At 35.3% G+C, this 18,922-nt stretch overlaps 1 long non-coding RNA gene and 1 pseudogene across 1 annotated transcript in view; both read right to left on the bottom strand.

Annotated features, from left to right (window-relative positions):
- Positions 1-18,922, bottom strand: part of LOC135322664 (uncharacterized) — a 56,222-nt gene that overhangs the window by 30,275 nt on the left and 7,025 nt on the right. Inside the window, exon 3 of the long non-coding RNA XR_010383399.1 lies at positions 18,656-18,746. This is a non-coding gene — a long non-coding RNA (uncharacterized LOC135322664). The remainder of the gene's footprint in view (positions 1-18,655; positions 18,747-18,922) is intronic.
- On the bottom strand, positions 1,398-11,198 carry LOC105086014 (phosphomannomutase 2-like; annotated as a pseudogene).

The following is an 18,922-nucleotide window of genomic DNA, read 5'->3' as shown; positions in this document are numbered from 1 at the left end:
TCCCATGTGTGGTAAACGGAGTGGTTGAGTGGGGGGATTTCATAGGCTGGTGTTTCTTCCTTCTTCCCCCAACCCAATCCTGAGCTAAGAGAAGACTGAGTGACCAGAGTGTTTGGAGGGAACCAGTTTTTTCTGTGATGAAAGAAACTGGCTAGGGTCTGGGAGGCAGGGGCTGCAGAGCACAGGGCTCCCCAGGTCCAGGATTCAGGTAGGTTACCCTGAGCAGAGGCCACACTGTGGACTGAAGCTGGACCCCAGCACCTATCTTTGAAGGGGTTATGGATCCAACATGTCCAAATACTGAAAAATGACATGTGCACCATTACCCAGGAAGCTCTCTTCAACTGTGCTCTAGACCTGGGCCTTCAGCTTCCTTCCAGTTCTACAGAGAACTTGCAGATTGTGTAAGGGAGCAGTGAGGGTCCCAACCAGAGCTGCTCGCACCCTGGCGTCAAAGGCTAGGGGAGGGCTTGGGTGGACTCCTTTTATTAAAAGGTTTACAGAGAGATAAAGGGCAGCTCCTATTCCTATTAATTATCCAGGCTCTTACTTGAGAAAGTAGAGGTCAAAAATGCCTTTGGGAAGGCAGCCAGGTCCAATAAGAAGATTCTTTTGGTGAAACTGAACATTATAAGTTAGTTTCTCCAGACTTGGGATCAGAAGATGCATCCAAAGGAAGTTCTGCTGGAACCAATTTTCCACCAGGGGTTTGGTTCCTATTTCCTCCCATCTCCATGTTTACAGAGAACGAACCAGGCTATTCAAGGTAGAGTGAATACAGAGCTGACTTGCCTTCTAGGACAGCTAAGTGCAAATGGCTTGGGGTCAGTTTTCACTTTGCCAGTCATCTGTCAGCAGGCATGCTGAGGTATGCATCTCACAAACAGGAGACAAGATTGGAAAACAAAGAGTGCACCCAGTCATTTAGCTTAATACTGCCCTCAAGATCACAGTCCCTTTGGTTGAAAAGTCCCATCAAGCTGACACTCAGGGTGCAGCTTCATTTCAGGAAGGAATTTTTAAACTTGTGCCCCAAAGTTGAATTGCTGTAAAAGTCCTGCCATTTTTTCTCATCACAAATCCCCATTTTGTTATTGATGCGGGGGGTTTAAACATAAGTATCTGTTACATTTATCACAAGAGGCACAAAGAGGGAGGATCCAGGCACATTTGTTCTGTATCTTTCTAGAACGAGAGGAAGTTTTCCAAAAAAAAAATGCATACTCTGATTGCACATATGGAGTTAGGGGATAGAATCTTATTGGTGGAGCTATTCCTTTGAGCCATTCTCGACAAGTCCTGCCTTCTCTCTTCTGGATTCTTCTGGCATTGGAGGTGGAGGGCATCACATGTTTGTGGGTAGACAGTGATTTCCCTGCTGAGTGAGGGTATCACTGTCAGGACCATACATTATGATTGAACCCTGTGGAGAACCTGACCTGGCCTGGGGTGGGTGGGCACGTGAAGGAGCAACCTTGGACGTGGCCACTGAATGACCCTGTCAGGCTCACTAGCTGGGACTCCCTCTCCTTTCCACCAGGGAAAGGACTATTAGGACAAGAGCTCATCACAGATCTTGCTGTGTTCTCAGGGACAGACTTGGCATGACCTGCAAGTCTCAGGTCTGTGAGGATCTCATGGTCATTCTCACCAGCCATTGTTTTGTCTCTAAAGTGAGAAATGGTCTTATAACCATAATTTTCCACATGTCCCAGGCAATATCTCTTGTCTTATCCATCAGGAAAGACATTAGAGCTGATCTTGCCTTCTACAGAAAATGTGAGGCCTTTATTTGCAGACTCTTCCCATAGATCTACACATTTCTGTCTATTCTTATGGTCTTCATAGAACCCCATGTGTTCTTTTGGGCTGCCGCTTCTTCTAATAGCAGACATATTTAACCTAACATTTAGAATTCCAATGACAGAACTCATCCATCTTCTTCAGGGGTCTGATTTCTGCAGTGCAGCCCAGACAGTAGTTGATTGAATCTTGGATTAGGGCCTCACCAAGATGACCTTGAATATTCTGTTTCCATGAGAGTTTCTCATCTTTGTATGTTACCAAGCCATCTCCTGGAAACACATAATCATATTTTTTAACCACATCATTTCCCAATGTCTCCTTCACTTTCTCAAAGTTCAACCCACCTACCACACAGATTTTGATCTTCTGCTTCAGTTTTTGTAGAATGCCATTTATTTCTCTAGTGATTTTCTGCCACGGGGCCAGCAGGGTCCAGTCCACAACAAAGAGGCAGAACACTGGGTCAAGACCCTCAAGTCCTCAGTTTCTGCCCCCTACTCCTACCTTCTGTTAAAATAATTAAAATATTGGGCTGTTTTTAGTATTCCATTTTATCTCCTATGTAGCATTTTATTATTCACTCTTTCAGTTGGTTTTCTAGTAGTTATTTTAGGGATTATAATATGCTTCCTTGACTCTTCATCTACCTTGGACTGATACTGTACCACTTCACATAAGGCAAGCATCATCTCCAGTTGCATTTTCTTCAGATGGATTCACTTCCTGTAGTGATGCTGGCAATGCTGCTCTGTTGGTGACTGATTCTCTTGAGTTTTGTTTATCTGAAAGTGTTTCTATTTTGCCTTCATTTTGGAAGAACACCTTCACTGTATATAAAATTCTAGGCAAATGTGCTTTGTTTTTTTGAGCACCTTTAAGATGTCATTTCATTGCCTTCTGCTCTCCATTACTTCTGCTGAAAATTAGCTGTCCTGTTTATTGTTTCTTCCTCTCTCTCTCCCTTTTTTCTATTAATTTTTTTTTACTGGTTGCTTTCAAGATGTTCTCTTTATTTTTAGTAGTTCAACTATGCTGCAACCTCGTAAGGTTTTTATTGTATTTCTCCAGCTTGGGATTTCCTTTCTTCTTGGCTCTGTGGATTGATGTTTTAAAAAGCTTTTCAAATTTTAACCAGTGTTAATATTTTTCTTTCCCATTTTCTCTCCTTCTCCTGGGACACCAAATACATGTATTTTAGACTGACTGTTATCGTCTCTCGCCTAGGGCATTGTGGCTCTGCTTAATTTGCAATCTTTTTTTTCTTTTCTTTTCTTTTTTTCTATGTGTGCTTCAGATGAGATTAGATAGTTTCTATTTACTGGTCTTCAAGTACAACGATTCTTTTCTCTGTAGTGTCCAACCTGCTATTATTCCCATCCAATAATTTTATTTCAAATATTGTATCTTTTTAATTCTAAGATTTTTGGGGGTTACTTTTTAAGGCTACTTCATATTTGTCCTGCAATTCCTTCTCTCTTCACCATTCTATTCATCTTTTGTAAATTATTTAACATATATATATAACAGTTATTTTGAAACCCTTGTCTGCTACTTCCAACAAATGTGCCATCTGAGTATCTTTTTCTGTTCACTTGCATTCTCCTTGACTGTGGATTCCATTTTCCTGCTTCTTCACATGGCTAAAAAGTTTCAGTTATATACAAAGCATTATAGACGATATATTGCAGGAAACCTTGATTTTGTTATCTTCATCAGAAGAGTATTAAAGTTTTCTACCTGGCGGTTAAATTATTGGTGGATCTTCTTTATCTTGTGAAGGCTTTTGTCTTAGGCTTTGTTAGGATAAATCTATATTTACTCAATTAGTCCTACAATGGAGCGCTGCATTTTGAGAAAGACCTTTACTGTAAATCACTAGCCCACCTGTGTTTCACTGCTATTCCTGAAGTGTTTCCCAAATGCTGTCTATATGAGCTATTCAGGTATCTATGAACTTTTGACATATTTTCCTCTTTTTTTAGCATTTCTTTTTTTACAAACTTTCTAGTGTAACAAGAATGTCCAGCCTCATCTCTTACTTTCCCTATCCCATGTCTAAAATTAGTCAATGGGAAATTGGAAATCAGCCATAAAGGGTTTTGGTTCATTTCAGCAATTAATAGGATTTTAAAGCAAAGATCTGGGTACCGAGTATCTTTGTGTTCATGATATATCATTATTTCTGAACACTTTCCGTGAAAGAAATAGAAAAAGATATCATTTTAAAATGACTTCAAGGGTATTTCCACTCCTGCCGTTAAAGCACCGCTCTGAGAATGGCCCTGCTGCAATAAACAACTAGAAAAACATATATACCTCAACACACACACACACACACACACACACACACACATTAGACATCAGGAAACAGCCAGAAGAGGACTATGATCCTTGAGAGGAAGGAAACAAATAAGCCAGACTTCTGCTTGACATAGGTTACTTCCTGAAGTCAGTTTATGTGGTGCAGAGAAAGAGAAACCAAACAACGTCAAGTAATCTCAATGAGCTGAAGAACCAGAAGTCAGGGTGAAAAGAAGCAGAGCAGGATCAACTGTGCTGGGAAGAAAACCAGAGAGGAGACCAGCACAGAGAGAATCTCAGAGGACTACAGAGAGGTCTTCTTGAATATTTACCTTATTACTAGTCTGCACCTGAGTAGGGTGACATTCCATAAGGTGGTTGGGGTAACACCACTCTAAACAAATCTTAGAGCTCAAACAATGCCAAAAGCAGAGAAACATTTAAATATATGCGGCATCAGGGATAGTCCCAAGGATAGGTATCACTTTAGAAGTTGGGCCAAATCAGCTGCACACCAAAGACTTCTCTGAGTTCACCCTCACAGCACTTAATAGCCATCCCCAAAGTCTCAAATCTTCTGCAAATAACTTACCTGCATGCTAGAGAAAAATCCAAGTCTATATAAAACAAAATCTATCATCCAACAATGTTAAATTCATCACTTCCTAGATCCAGTACAAAATTACTAGGTATGCAATGAAGCAGGAAAAAAATATGGCCTATAACCAGCAGAAAAATGAATCAAAAGAAAGATGCAGAAATAACAGAGATGAGCATATTAGCAGACACATGTATTATAATAGCTAATGTACATGTCCCAAATGCTCAGAATATAAACAAAACAACGAAGATGATGAGAAGAGAACAAGAAAATAGCAAAAAAAGACCAAAGCTTTTTAAAAAAAAGATCATAAAACTTTTAGAGGTGCAAAACAATATTCAAAATAAATAACACACTGGCTGGTATTAATAGTAGATTAGATGCCACAGAAGAAAGGATCGGTGTGCTTGAAGACATAGGCACATAGGCATATATTGAAAGTCATTGAAAAAGAAAAAAAAATCTTAAACTTTTAAAATTCAGTATTAATAAAGATTTAGTGAAGACCTTTAAGTTTAGATTAATTATGTTGAATTATTACTGGGTCAGATTTCTGGCCAGAAAAATAACACACGGGTCTAGAGTGTAAAAAGGAGTTATCAGATCAAAGGATAAGAAATGAAGTGCTAAAATAAAAAGATGATGATGTAATAAGGAGTTATTAACCAATAACTGTATTGCCTAAGGCAATATATGTTTTGGTCATTCCATTATTTATATTAATAAGCTTTTGAATTCCTTTATCTTTTCTTTGTGAGTTTAGACTTGTGAGTATCTAGACCTTAGAAAACTGTGTACATCTATGACTTAATGACATACTATTTTTCGCATCTCCTGGAGAGGCTGCAAAATTAATAATGCCACATATATGATAAAAAGAGTCTTGTCACTTTGAATTTGCTGCTTGAGCAAGTTTGCTTTAAAAAAGTATATAAGTTACACAGTGGCATTTAATGAGTTGAGACACCTGTAATGATATTAACCCTCTGGAATCATTTATGCAGAAAGAAGAGTTTTCTAAATACATTCTAAATCTTCCTTAAGATACAATAACTTTCAAAAATCTAAATACATAGACTGTTCACTATCTATCAATCTCCCTATCCATTGATCCATTTACCTTTTTGAGAAAGCTACACTGATTATAAAACCTAATAACTGTGCAATTACGGAAACTATTGGATTTGAAAACAGCTATTTTGATTGCTCTTCCAGGGCTTTTTCTACTATAACACAAAATCTCTATGGAAACAGATGTAAATCTGTATACTGTCCATACATTGACTATGTTTTCGCTAAAAGTAAAAATGGTGTCATAATTATAATTCATCAAATTAAACACAATTACATTTAATTACATTTATGATTCTTCCATGTGGTTGAATCTCTTCACACTGAAGTGTTGTCTCAGGAATTAAAACCATAATAGTAATGAACATCCTTTTAGACAGTATATTAGATTTCTATTTTTACATAACAAGTCACAAATACAACAGTTTATGTTATATAATGGTTAAATATAACCATTCATTTATCATCTCACAGTTTTGGTAAGTCAAAAACCTGGCATGGCCTAGATGGAATTTCTGTTCAGTGTATTACAAGGCCAAGATCAAAGCGTCAGCAGGGCTGCAATTCAATCTAGGGTTTGGGGTTGCTTTTCAAGATTATCAGTTATTGGCAGAATTTACTTCCTTCTTATGTTTACCATGTGGTTCCCTCCATCTGCAAGCCAGCCACAGCAGGTGGAGTCTTTCTCATGATTCAAATCTCGGATTTACCCTTTATTCACATCTATCTGACTTCCTTTTCTGCATTTAAGGGCTCATGTGATTGCATTGTGCTACCTGAATAATCCCAAATAATCTTTCTATCTTGAAGTCAACTGATTAGTAACCTTAATTATGTCTTCAGTGTCTGTTTTGCCATGTAATGCACCATTGTCACTGGTGTGACAGCAGGGGCAAAGGTCATGAAGACAACATTCTGCCTACTATAGGTAGAGATATTTCCTGATAAGAAAGGGATGTCAAATGAATTTTTGTCTGGGAATAAAGCTCTATTTATTCAAACTTAAGCTTAAAATATCAAAAAGTAAACTGAGATTAAATTCACTCAAAAAGTAGTTATATGGTGATTAACAACACAGTCAAAAATATGTATTTAGCACTTGCTATAGAACAATACTACTAGAACCAAGACAAAACTCGATCTTAATATCTTTTTGTTGCTGGTATGTAGCATAGTCTCTGAGAAATAAATATGCTGGACATATATCTCATAAATACTCATAGGATAAAAAGTTATCATCTCTTGACTCCAAACAACTCACAATATATAAAGTATAATTGACATGCAAATTCCTGCAGAAGAGAAAAAGGTCGTATTGCTGTAGCAGGAGACCATGGTGTATCAAGGATAAAAGGACAAAAGATAAGCCTGGAAAAGTAAGAAAGGATCAGACCTTTAAAAGAAAAGTTTGAAAAACTAACTACAAAAATGACCTGGATAAAACAGTCTAAAGGCTTTTTATAGTCTTCTGCTCTTTAGTATAAATTGAAAACAAATGTTGCCTTTTCTAAGCCATATTGGGTAGGGGGATTGGAGGAATAAGAGGATATCATTAATATGTGTGCCTTGCTGAACACATCACAGGTTTTGATAAATATATGAAGTAATGTGCTTTAGGTAAGTAGTTTCTATTTGTCTATGAAATTATACATTACAAATTATCACCTGTTCCATGTGTAACTTAAATCTCAAGGTTCATTATCAGATTCCTCATTATGAGCAAGTACACATTTTCTCTGTCACCCATAATTAGACACCAAGAGGAATCTTTAAGATTGCAAAATTGGTGAAATTATTATAATTGAATGTATTTCATAATTGAACACATCTGATCCGTTCTTTCCACTGCTCACAACTCTCTAATGCCATCCTATTGTAGTTAATGACAACTTTCTAAACAAGACCAGATTTTGCATTTTCTACTTTCTGCCTATTCCTCCATCAGTTATCCATCCTTACTGTCTTTGCTACAGTAACACTCGTTTTTAATGTACACTCTAATACATGCTTCCTTTCACCTTGGAGCTTTTAAGCATTCTATTCTTCTACACAAACTTCGCTCAATTAACTCATAATTGTGCCAATTGCAAATCAATGTTTTCCTTTTTTCTCATTTTATTTAAAATTATGGTTAGATACAGATGTGTGTGTGTTTTATTTTAAGAGATTTAAATTTTCTTTTCTATTTTTACATTGTGAAACATTTTAAATAGCATGGGCATATTCTTATCTTAAAATTTTGATAAAATTCACATTCTTTGGTACCAGGGATTTGCGGAGAGAGTAGCAGCAGTATTCTTGTATTACTCATTGAATGGTGACTTATCTTGTTTTTGTGGTCCTGCCTTCTGGAAATCTTAATAGATTGATATTAGATATTGGACATCCTGGGTCAATGCTTTAACTTTTCTAATGTCTTACTTTCCAGCTCTTTTTCTTACTGTTCTACTTTTCAGACACTTCATGCAAATTATTTTCCCAGTCTATTGAATTGTATATTTCTGCTATAATATTTTAACTCTTAAGATCTTTCTTGTTCTCTAAATGTTTGTTTATTTAGTGGTTTATTTTTTGTGATTTATTGTAATATCTTAATCCTTGTTTCGGTATGCAGTGTATTTGCTCCTTTGGAGAATGTAAGCCATAATTTTTGAAAAATTGTTCTCTCTCTCTTCCTCCCTTTCTCCCTCTCTCTCTTTCTCAATTTATCTTTCAATTGGAGCATTTCCTTCAGGTATACTTTGAGGCATTAGGAGTGAGTGAAAGTGAATGCAAGATTAAAATTTTCAAGTTTAATGACCATATCTATTAAAACCAAAACCACAAGTAAGAGGCTTTAATCCTCTTTGCTCTATGGGAAACTACAAATGCATGGTTTTAGGTAGGAAACTAGTATAACTATAAACGCCAGTGTATTCAAACTCACAGGTTTTTTAAAGCAGTGTCTTAAAATGAGAACCAAAATAAGTTATTGAAGCAATACTAAATAAATTTTATTTTCATTTCAAGTGTGTCATGTCTTTGTAAGCATTTGTTTCTTGTACTTGGTTTTCTAATATATTTTCCCCCATAATTTATGTTAAGCCAACCAATTTTCTGTTCCTATACTTGTCATTGCTTAATGCTTTTCTGATAAGTGTGTTACGACAACCACCTTCTAGACTCTAGGAATTTGATCCATCACAAGTGCACTTCTAAAAGCGTCGTTTGCAACTTCCCTAATTTCTGCTGCACTTACTACCAAGTCTATGGATACATATGCCATGTGTTTCCAACAGAGCATTTTATTTCCCTGAAAAACATCTGATGCTATCTAAATGCTACTGGAAGACCTTTCTTAAAAAGAAATAAATTTACTCTTGTCTCAGTTACACCTAACCTCCACTACAAATAGCTCAAATTCTTCTTGAAATAAAGACAAATGTAGTAAAAAATTAAGTCAAAGTTTGAAACCAGATAGACACCCGGATTTGAATGCTGTCTACTACTCAGTAGCCATGTGACAGCAGACAAATGCCTTATATCTCCAGCCATTTGTTTGCTCTGCTTAATGCCTCGCTTCCCAGAATCTTAGGATGATTATATGCAATAACACAAGTAGCAGATCATTTAAAAATACCCACAAGTGAAAAAAAAATACCCACAAGTGAAAAACACCTTCCCTGACCTCACAGCCATGTTTAAGGGAGCAGCCTGCTTAAAATCTACCCACTAGAAACCATAGTAAGAACTCAAGGATACAACAACCAGAGCGTATATTCAACAAGAAATGCTCACTTATTTTTGACTTAGAAAAGTTTAGTAATTAACCTCACTTTTAGTAAGGGCCTATTAATAAAAGGCATTGTATTTTACTTCAGCCGTGTGTCCAGAAGACCAAAGAATTCTAGAAATCTAGAAGTATTCTTCCTTGTGCTTATGGTTACATTTCTAGATATATTTTTCTAGCAACCCATTTTCCTTAAAATAAAATCAGTGTGCTCAAAGAAAAAAAAGAATAGTACATAGTTTAATAGTGGTATTTATTCTTTTTAGTTTTATTTACAGAGAGCCGTGTTCATCTGAGGAGAGGCTACTTAATGTCAGCTTAATTGTGATCTTGCTTTAAAAAGAAGTTTTTAGTCCTGAAAATGTCAAGTGGCACCTAACTTACAATAATCATAATAAACAAGAAGAAACCTGCAGTTATGAGACCATCATGGGTACATCAGCAATATACTGAATAAATGCTTATCACAGGCAGACAATCACTGTGTTATTTATAGCCACTAGAATTCTAGTCCAATTGAGAAATTGCTATTAAGTTGTTAACAAGTACAGTATGACTATTTTCTTATCCTTCAGAGAAAGATTTACAAAAGAAATATGTCATAAAATTTTGTATTATTTTATTCTGTGAAGTGCTGGGGTAAACATTTTTTGAACTTAGGGTATGTTGAAGTATAAAGAAATCCTTGTATTGCATATAATAAAAATAACATTTATAGGGAATTCACCATATTCTAGGTGTTTCCTACACTGTTTGCATGTTAATTAATTTAAAACTCACAGCCAGCCTGTGAGAGAGCAATTGTTGTTATTCCCATCTTACAGGTAGAAAATGTAAGTGCCAAGAATCTATGTCAAGTGTCTGAAGTCACACAGCTGGAAAAAGTTAGAGCCAGTGTCAAATGACAGGTGCAATTCATTTATATCCACGGGAAGCACTTAAACCTTGACATTACACTAACATCCTCCACTCTGCACATTTAAACTTAGCATTCCACTTCCAGACCCAAATTTCTTAATTTTTAGTTGTCTCAATAATGTATCCTCCTTTTACATTTCCAAATTTATGCTTTTAGACCAGAAAGTAGAAAAAGATTTACACCTGTCTGTTTCTTGCTCTGTAAGTGCAGGATTCCCAAGTACCATTGTATGTGAAATGCTCCCCACCATCCTTCAACTCATCTCCTGTAAAATTCCACTTGGTACTGAAAAAAATGGGTATCCTCTAATCTAAATCATTATCAATCTTCTGTTGTCTCTTACTTGAGTGCTACCACCCTCTCACCACAAGAACCAGAAATGCTTCAAAATTCAGAGAAAATCAAAAAGTAGCTCCTCATCCTCTCCCAACAAACCTGAAGAATCAGGTCAAAGAGAACTTTATGTGGTAGTTAAGTCTGAAGAGTATCAGCACACATTCACTTCCTCACGATGGGATATTAAAAATCACTGTTCACACTCCATATCCTCTCATCTTCCATTTTCACTAGCAGTCCTTGTGATCGCTGCTCTTACAGGCCTCGCGGATCCACCCTCCTTTCTTGATCTCCACATTCTCCTCACCAGACCAGAACAAGCCTCTGTAATCTCCTATGTGGGCTATTTCAATGCAATTATGTGAACGTGTCCCTCTGCATTCACTCTTGCCCATCTCTGCCAAGACAGTCAGTTCACAAAGCAAGGCTGATCAACTCAAGGTCCTTACTCAAAATGCTTCAAATTTTCAACCAAAAAGTTTAATAAAACCCAGTATGATCTTATATTACTAGTTTCTGGGTCCTACCACATGGGTCTTTCAATCGCTTACCTGAACCTCAGTCTTCACCACTGGGCCATTTACTTGTTCCTTTCTGTCTTAAATGCACTTTCCCCTTTTCTATGTGTTTATTTCCTATTATTTCTTGATATCACAATTTAATTTCCTCTTCCCTGGACCCCAGTGGCAGGTCTTTCCCCTACTATCATGGCACCGTGTGATTCATCTTAACAGATCTTATTGCTATGACTGTTATGTTACATGTTTGTGATCATTTTATTAATATCTGCTAAAGAGCTGTAAGTGCCACAAGAACAGAGATAGTGTCATTTATTGAGTTTTGAAAATAGAAAGTCCTTTAAAAATACTTGCTAATTAATGGATTGATTGATATCAGTGGTAGAGGGGTTCTTTATTCTAACTATTTCAAATTTCTGAACTTCAGCATGGTAAGATAATACATTTGTGTTGCTTTAAGCTACCAAGTTTGTGGTAATTTGTTAAAGCAGCAATAGAAAGCTAATACACTGGTGCAGTATTTATAACTGTAGAACTTATTTGTGGCACAGAGTTATAATTTTCTGTTTGCTATGCCTCCTATCAGATCTTCCCTCCCTGAAGAAAGAAACTCTTCTTGAATCAACAGCCTGAGTAACCTGCACAATGCTTGGCATATAAATTGATGGTGTGAAAGAATAAATTCTCTTCCAACAACTTATGAATAGGGAATAATCTTTTGTACATAGTGACACAATTTTTTATTACTGTTTCATTTGGTGTAATTTTTCTGACCACTACAGACATTGCTGGTGTCTCTCTGAAAAAAACAATAAAATTTGCTTCTCTTGGTATTACTTTTTCTCCTTTATGGTAATAGATGTTTAGTTCAAACTTATATTTAAACATTGCTTAATGTTCTAATGACAAGGTAAATTAATTATTAAGAAGAACAGAAAAACATTATTTTCTCATTTTTTTCCTACAACAATGGCTCTTTAGGCCATAGTTTTGCTACTTTTTCTGGTTTTTAAAAACCCTCTTTTCTAAAAAATTCAAAATCAGCAGTGACTTTATTTAAAAAATATGACAGGTGAGGAATAATTAACAAAATGCATCCATACTTTAAGCAATGTGCTCTAAGTTAAAACAGAGCTTCTGATGTAGAATTAAGTGTATTTCTTTACTGTAGGCCTGTGCACTGTCACTGCATGATTTGTAACATCCGGATTCATAAGCAACTGTATTGGGTATATTTGAAGTGGAGAAAGAATCTAATTTAAAACAACACGAGTAAAAACATTCTTTATAGTAAATACTTCTAAAAATGCTCACCATATCTTTTAGCAATGTCCGTCTGTACCTAAATTGACAGCAATATATTCAGAGACTCAACTTAATCTTTTCCAAAACATTCAAATAATGTGTTACATAAATGCCTTTTATTTTATTCTGCTTCATCTGTTTATATAATATTTTACTAATCATAAAATTGTAATAAAAATCCAACTGACAGAGCAATTTTAAGAATAAGTGCAGCGTGTGATAAGCATCCAACCCAACTAACAGAAGAGAGGCGTGTGGGCTCCACCAGAAGGCAGTCTCCTCCCCAAGCCTGCTTTGGGTTCTGTCATGATGACTCACAGAGGAGCAGTTCATCCAATTTATTTAATGGCGGTTGCTTATTAGAGCTAGCACTCTGTATGATTTTCTTAATTCCGCTCTTTTTTCTACCTGGAAATTTCTTATTCCTCTTCTAAAATTCAATTCACATTTGACCTCATCCAGGAGGGCCTCTCAGACATTACCGGTCCGAGTTAACAGAGACCATGTCCCTTTGTTCTCTCCCAGTGCCTGTAGTACTAAAACTTGGTCATAGTCAGTCTAGTATTCGCCTCCTTTGACAAAGTTTCTGTGATCTCCAAACAACAGGGATTGTATTCTGTTCCTCTTGCATCCCACTGCATAGGCCTGCTTTTAAGCTAATAGATGATTCGTGACTTTTTTTGTAGTGAGTTAATGACATTTTAGTTATAAATGTATGCTGGAAAAAGACTAGGTTCATACCTCAAGGGGGGAAATCCTGTTAAAATGAAGTAAATACTAAAGAAAAACATTGTAATACATATTTGAGTAAAAGTTTCATGCTACGAAAATATTTAAAGAAAAAAACAGGTTTGAATCAAAGAAGGATTAAACTCCAAGCTTTCATTTATACACACACTGTGGTATATTAAGCAGAATCAGTACTAGGAAAGTCATCACAAAACTGTCCAGAGACAAGGAAAATCGGAGTAAAACCGAAAGAGGCAATGGGGGTTGGGAAGCTGGACTGGTCCTGCATTTCGCAAGCATTTATTGAGAGTTGATTCTTACAGTCTATGAGCCTGTGAATTATTTAAAAGTAAGGAGGCCTTGATTGCAATGAATATAATTTTCAAGAAATTAAAATTTAAGTTAAAGAAATGGTAATACTGGGGTATGGGATTAAGAGTTACAAATTATTATGGATAAAATAGATACAGGGGATTAAGAGGTACAGATCACTGTGCATAAAATAAATAAGCTACAAGGAAAAACTGTACAACACAGGGAACACAGCTAATATTTTATAATAACTATAAATGGAATATCACCTTTAAAAATTGTGAATCACTATGCTGTACCCCTGAAACATATAATAGTGTATATCAACAATAATTAATTTAAAAAATCTAAAAATGAAACTAGTAAAAACTTATGAATAAAAATTCTGGTAAAGCAAGTAAATAAATAAATAAATAAAACAGATAAGCAACAAGGATGTATTGGAAAGTACAGGGATATATAGCTATTATTTGGTAGTAAGTTTAAATGGAGTATAAGCTATAAAAATATTGAATCACTATGTTGTACACCTGAAACTAATATAATATTATAAGTCAACTATATGTCAATAAAAAAGAATAAAAAAGAACTGGTGATATTGCTTGGATCTTTAATCATAACGACTGAACAGACATGCAAGAAAAAGTTCAATCAAACGTGTAAGAGAAACAAAACTGCGCAAATTAACCTCATCCGACTAAATATAAACTAATAGATAATATCAGATATGATATTTAAAATATTTAATAGGCAGTATAGCATGAACACTGACAAACAGGATAGACACAAACCACTTTGTGCAACTGGAGCAAATCCACTCCTTAGGAGACTTGGATCTGACATGTCCTTAACAGACACCAATTTATTTTCACTGTTTCAGAAATGTCTGGAATAATTTCAGAGTCTATTCTTTCAAGAATTAAATTCTTAACACTCAGTGTCTTCTTTATTTAGCTCATTATTCTATTCTCCTAAGCCAGGTGTTTAGTCACCTACTTAGATTTTGAATTTTCAGCAGTTTTTTAAATAGTTCTGACTTTTCAGGGTTCATTGTAATTTAAATTATAATTTTTCACCAATGTTTCTTTCCAGCATTATAATGTGCTTAGTGATATTAAGAAATATAACTGCTCTTTGGCTGAAAACGCATGGTCCAATAAATGTGAAGACTATTGCTCTGCCCTGTCAAAAATAATTTTTAAATTAGAGCTACAAATACATTACAGATTTTTCAAAAATATATTTTTACTTATCATGAAATGATGTGTGTGTGCATGTGTGTGTATTTTCTTTTTTATCAACAAAATCATCTGTTGACATCTTTTCAAAACGACAGTGTTTTGTGAAAGTTTGTGTATCTTTAACAAAATAGAAATCATGTTATTTAGAAAATAGTGAATTTATAAGCTGTAGTTTGAAAACAATGAAAGAATGACTTCAGCTGATCAATTTGCTTGCCCGTTTAACAGTTTAAAATTTTTTAAATATTGAGTTACTCAATTCAATTAAGATGACTCAATTATTAAAGACAATATATGTATAACTATTTTAAATCCTGTACTTTTTCTTAATAACAAAATAGTAATTAATTAAAGTTTGATTAAAATATTTAGTGGATTTCTAATTAATTTTTTATTCTGTCTGCACCCTCACTCTCCCATCCAATTCAAAAATAAAATCAACATATAATGAATAAAATCTAAGATAGGTTAATTTTCCTTAAAGAGGTAGCTGACTTTAGTGTAAACTGTTTTAAAATGTAAACCTAATAAGTGGACTATGCCAGTTAAAAGTGATATGGTCAAACATTGAATCACAGAAAAAGTAGAATTTCAGAGTAAAATGTAAACAATGTCCACCGCAGAGCTTTAAGAAGGAGAATTAGCTTTCCTCTTTAAGCTGTTTGATCGTGAATAAATTCCACATAACCATAGGGAATTGCAGCAGCCTATCTTCTCCTCTGTCTTTAAATAATTAACAGATCTAAGCAGGACAAAGTCATTACAACTCACCAAATATTTGTATGCATTTCCACATTTCTCGGCCCTCTTCCAGTTAGGCAAAGTGACTAATTCTGGCCAACTGTTTGTGAGCAGAAGTGAGGTGTGCACTTCCAAACTGAAATGAATCTTAGTTAAATTAAGCCACCGAGATTTTAGAGTTTAACGCGTTACAGATTTGACCAGATTGTCTAAAGTCCGCTTTATGCTGCTTCACTTTTATGAAATACCTACATTAGTACCAGTTTTCGCTAACCTAAACAAATCCAAAGAGGGGTTTTGCTTTTACAGAAAAGGTGAAAAGTGAAACCAAAGACATTCAGCATTTGTTCTGCAGCAAGCCCTTACAGAGGCAGCGAGCAGACCATGAGCAACAAGAGTGGTACGCTCCTTCCCCAAGAATTACACTCAGCATCTCAGCATCAAGCTGCCATAGCCTTGAACTGCATCTGTGAGCATCTATGATTTAGCTCTATTTATTTCGTGCATTATTAGCAAGATGTGTCCTAAGGTGATTGTTTCTTCATTTTATGCCATTTCAGCTTCAAAAGTTTTCGAAACAATGCTCTACTTTCGAATAGCAGGGGAAATCTGTACCACAGTATAAACTGGCCTATCTGTCTAGTGTACTAATTCACTGTATTCTAATTTTACATTCACCAGGTAAACAATATAGCCTTGCTCTGCACATAACCATAATTATTGAAAAAGAATGTGTGATCAGGCCAAATGAAAATTCTTGTAAATGTGACAGGTGCATGTCCCATTGTCAATTACTGTATTGGTAGTAGGATTTTATGCATCAGTCTTCTTATTTTAATTTTAGTCTGTCCAAAGTTAAGAATTTCTTCTACATAAAAAATAAAGGTTTATAGCCTAAAATACTGAGTTCCTGGCACTGAAATCCATGCACTTCCTCCATGAGTGGTACCCTATCCTTGTGTACACAAACACTCCCCTCCGTCCTAGTAAAATCTTTTGATATACTTTCACTCTGCCATTGCTGCATGCCATTTTTATTTAACCACTTCTTGCAATATGCACTTAGAAAAACATTTATTAAAATCATTGAAGGCTGTATAGGGATAAAAATAAATAACATTTTCCTTCTATCCAAGTAGCACTAAATATAATTCAACATGCTTAGGAGTTTAGACTCTTGCCCTCAAAATGCTATAAAAGAATCAATCTCAGGAATGATTCAAGTGTGTAACAGCACAGTTCATCTTTATGCTTAACCTTTTTTCTCAGTACAACTTAAGTACATTTTTACATGTTCTATTTTTAATTCAAATAGAATTTTCAGTAACTCATACCTGAGAATTCTCTTTTATAAGCCAACCATCTTTTTAAGCCTTCTTTATACATTGTATTTGCCAGGCCATTTAGTATTATCTTCACTCATGGCTGCTCTCTGGATTCTTACCAGAGTTTCCTTTTCTTCTTTAAAATTTATACCATAAACATCTCAGAATAATCTGAACTTGATACCAAAAAAAAAAAAAATCTATGTTTACTGATGTACTCGCCAGTCAATGGCCCAATGCTATTTTTCCAAGTGGAAATAAGGCCTAAGAGATAGTACTATCTCACAAATAAGATGTCTTGCCTTAAACAGAGTGCCAATAACATGGTGCTGCAATCACAGTATGGAAACACATTTGAACGTATTTATGCTTTCCCACTGATGTCAGAGTTAATTCAAAATATTGAAATCTGGTTAGGGACTTTGTCCAGTGATTAAATTTGACATGTGTTTATGGACACGCCAAGTCAATGTAAGATACTCAAGTTTAAGTATGATTTTTATTCTATGCAACTTGAATATTATCTTTTAGTATAACCTTAAGCTTTGTATTTTAAATAAGATTAGTTTACTTAATTTACATATTTTGAAATAATCACTCTGATAGGTTTGAATTCTTTGGTTTGGTTATATTTTTATATTACATATTTCTTGTTTTAAATTTCTGTGAAAATGTATAACATATTGTGTTTTTAGTTTTTTAACACATTCTTAAAGTTTTATATATGTGTGTGTATGTGTGTGTGTGTGTGTGTGTGTGTGTGTGTGTGTGTGTGTGTGTAGATTACCAGAATCAAACTCTTGTTAGTAGCTAGGCCCTAAGTTAAAGCCCTACACAGTTAACTGTTTCTTAGCCTTAGCTTAACAAACCAAACAGATCTGAAATTTGATGGCAGGTCTATACATTCTAAACGGTGAACTAAAAAGTTCACCGTTTAGTGAACTTTTTAAGTAGGTGTTACTCATCTTATGGTGCCCCTTATATCCTAAGACTTCATTCCTACACTCCAAAACAGTGTTTCCCAAAGTTTTCTTACAGAACATTAATTTCTCAACATGTTTCATCAGAAATAGGTTCCAAGGTCAATTAAGTTTGGGAAACAAGGCATGCAAAATATCACTTAAGAGAATTAAAATGCTCATTAATATATAAAAGACTCTGAAGAACACTGAGATAAATAACCTATTTAATCTTTTTTATCAACTAATTTGACCACATAGTTGTTCGTGTTTGTGTGTATATATATATACACACATAAACACATGCGTATGCCAAAAATCTATTGATATTCCACGGAACTTGCACCAACTGTGTTCTAAAAGCAGCTATTTGCAAAATGTTTCTCTAGACCAGTGATTCTCATCCTGAGCACTATAGACATTGGGGATGGGCAGTCCAGGTTTGGGGGCAGGGGCTGCTGTTCTGTGCATTGTATGATGCTTTAGATGCTTAGCTGCTTCCTGAGTTCTAACCACTAGATGCCAAGAGCAATAAAAAATATTTCCAGACATTGCCAAATACACTTTTGGGGGCAAAACTGTTCCTGTTTGAGAGCGACTGATATAGACAGTGCAATTTTCCCACTCAAGTGTAAACTTACTGAAAGGAGTTTGGAACATTACAATGAGTATTTGGGCAGAAGGGCTGAGGAAAAGGCAAAAAGAGAATGTGAAATACTCACAGTGTTGCTAGCTGACTTCTGAGGCTGCTGGTGCAGAGGAATGAAGGGTGTGATGCTTTTTCTGCTCCTCGTGTTTGTGCAGTTTTCTGACCTGAAACAATTTCACTTTATTCTCAAAGCATGGAAAATCTTTTTTTCCTCACCCTCTTACATTGCAAATATTTAGGTGTCCTTGTACTTTTTCTTAACTCAGTTCTACACTCTACCTGGATAATTTTAACTACTGTCATGAGTTCACATAGTATCACTAAATATCATCTAAATTAG

The sequence above is a fragment of the Camelus dromedarius genome, chromosome 2, assembly GCF_036321535.1.
Source record: "Camelus dromedarius isolate mCamDro1 chromosome 2, mCamDro1.pat, whole genome shotgun sequence".
NCBI lineage: Eukaryota > Metazoa > Chordata > Mammalia > Artiodactyla > Camelidae > Camelus > Camelus dromedarius.
This window is presented reverse-complemented; position numbering and strand designations above follow the sequence as displayed.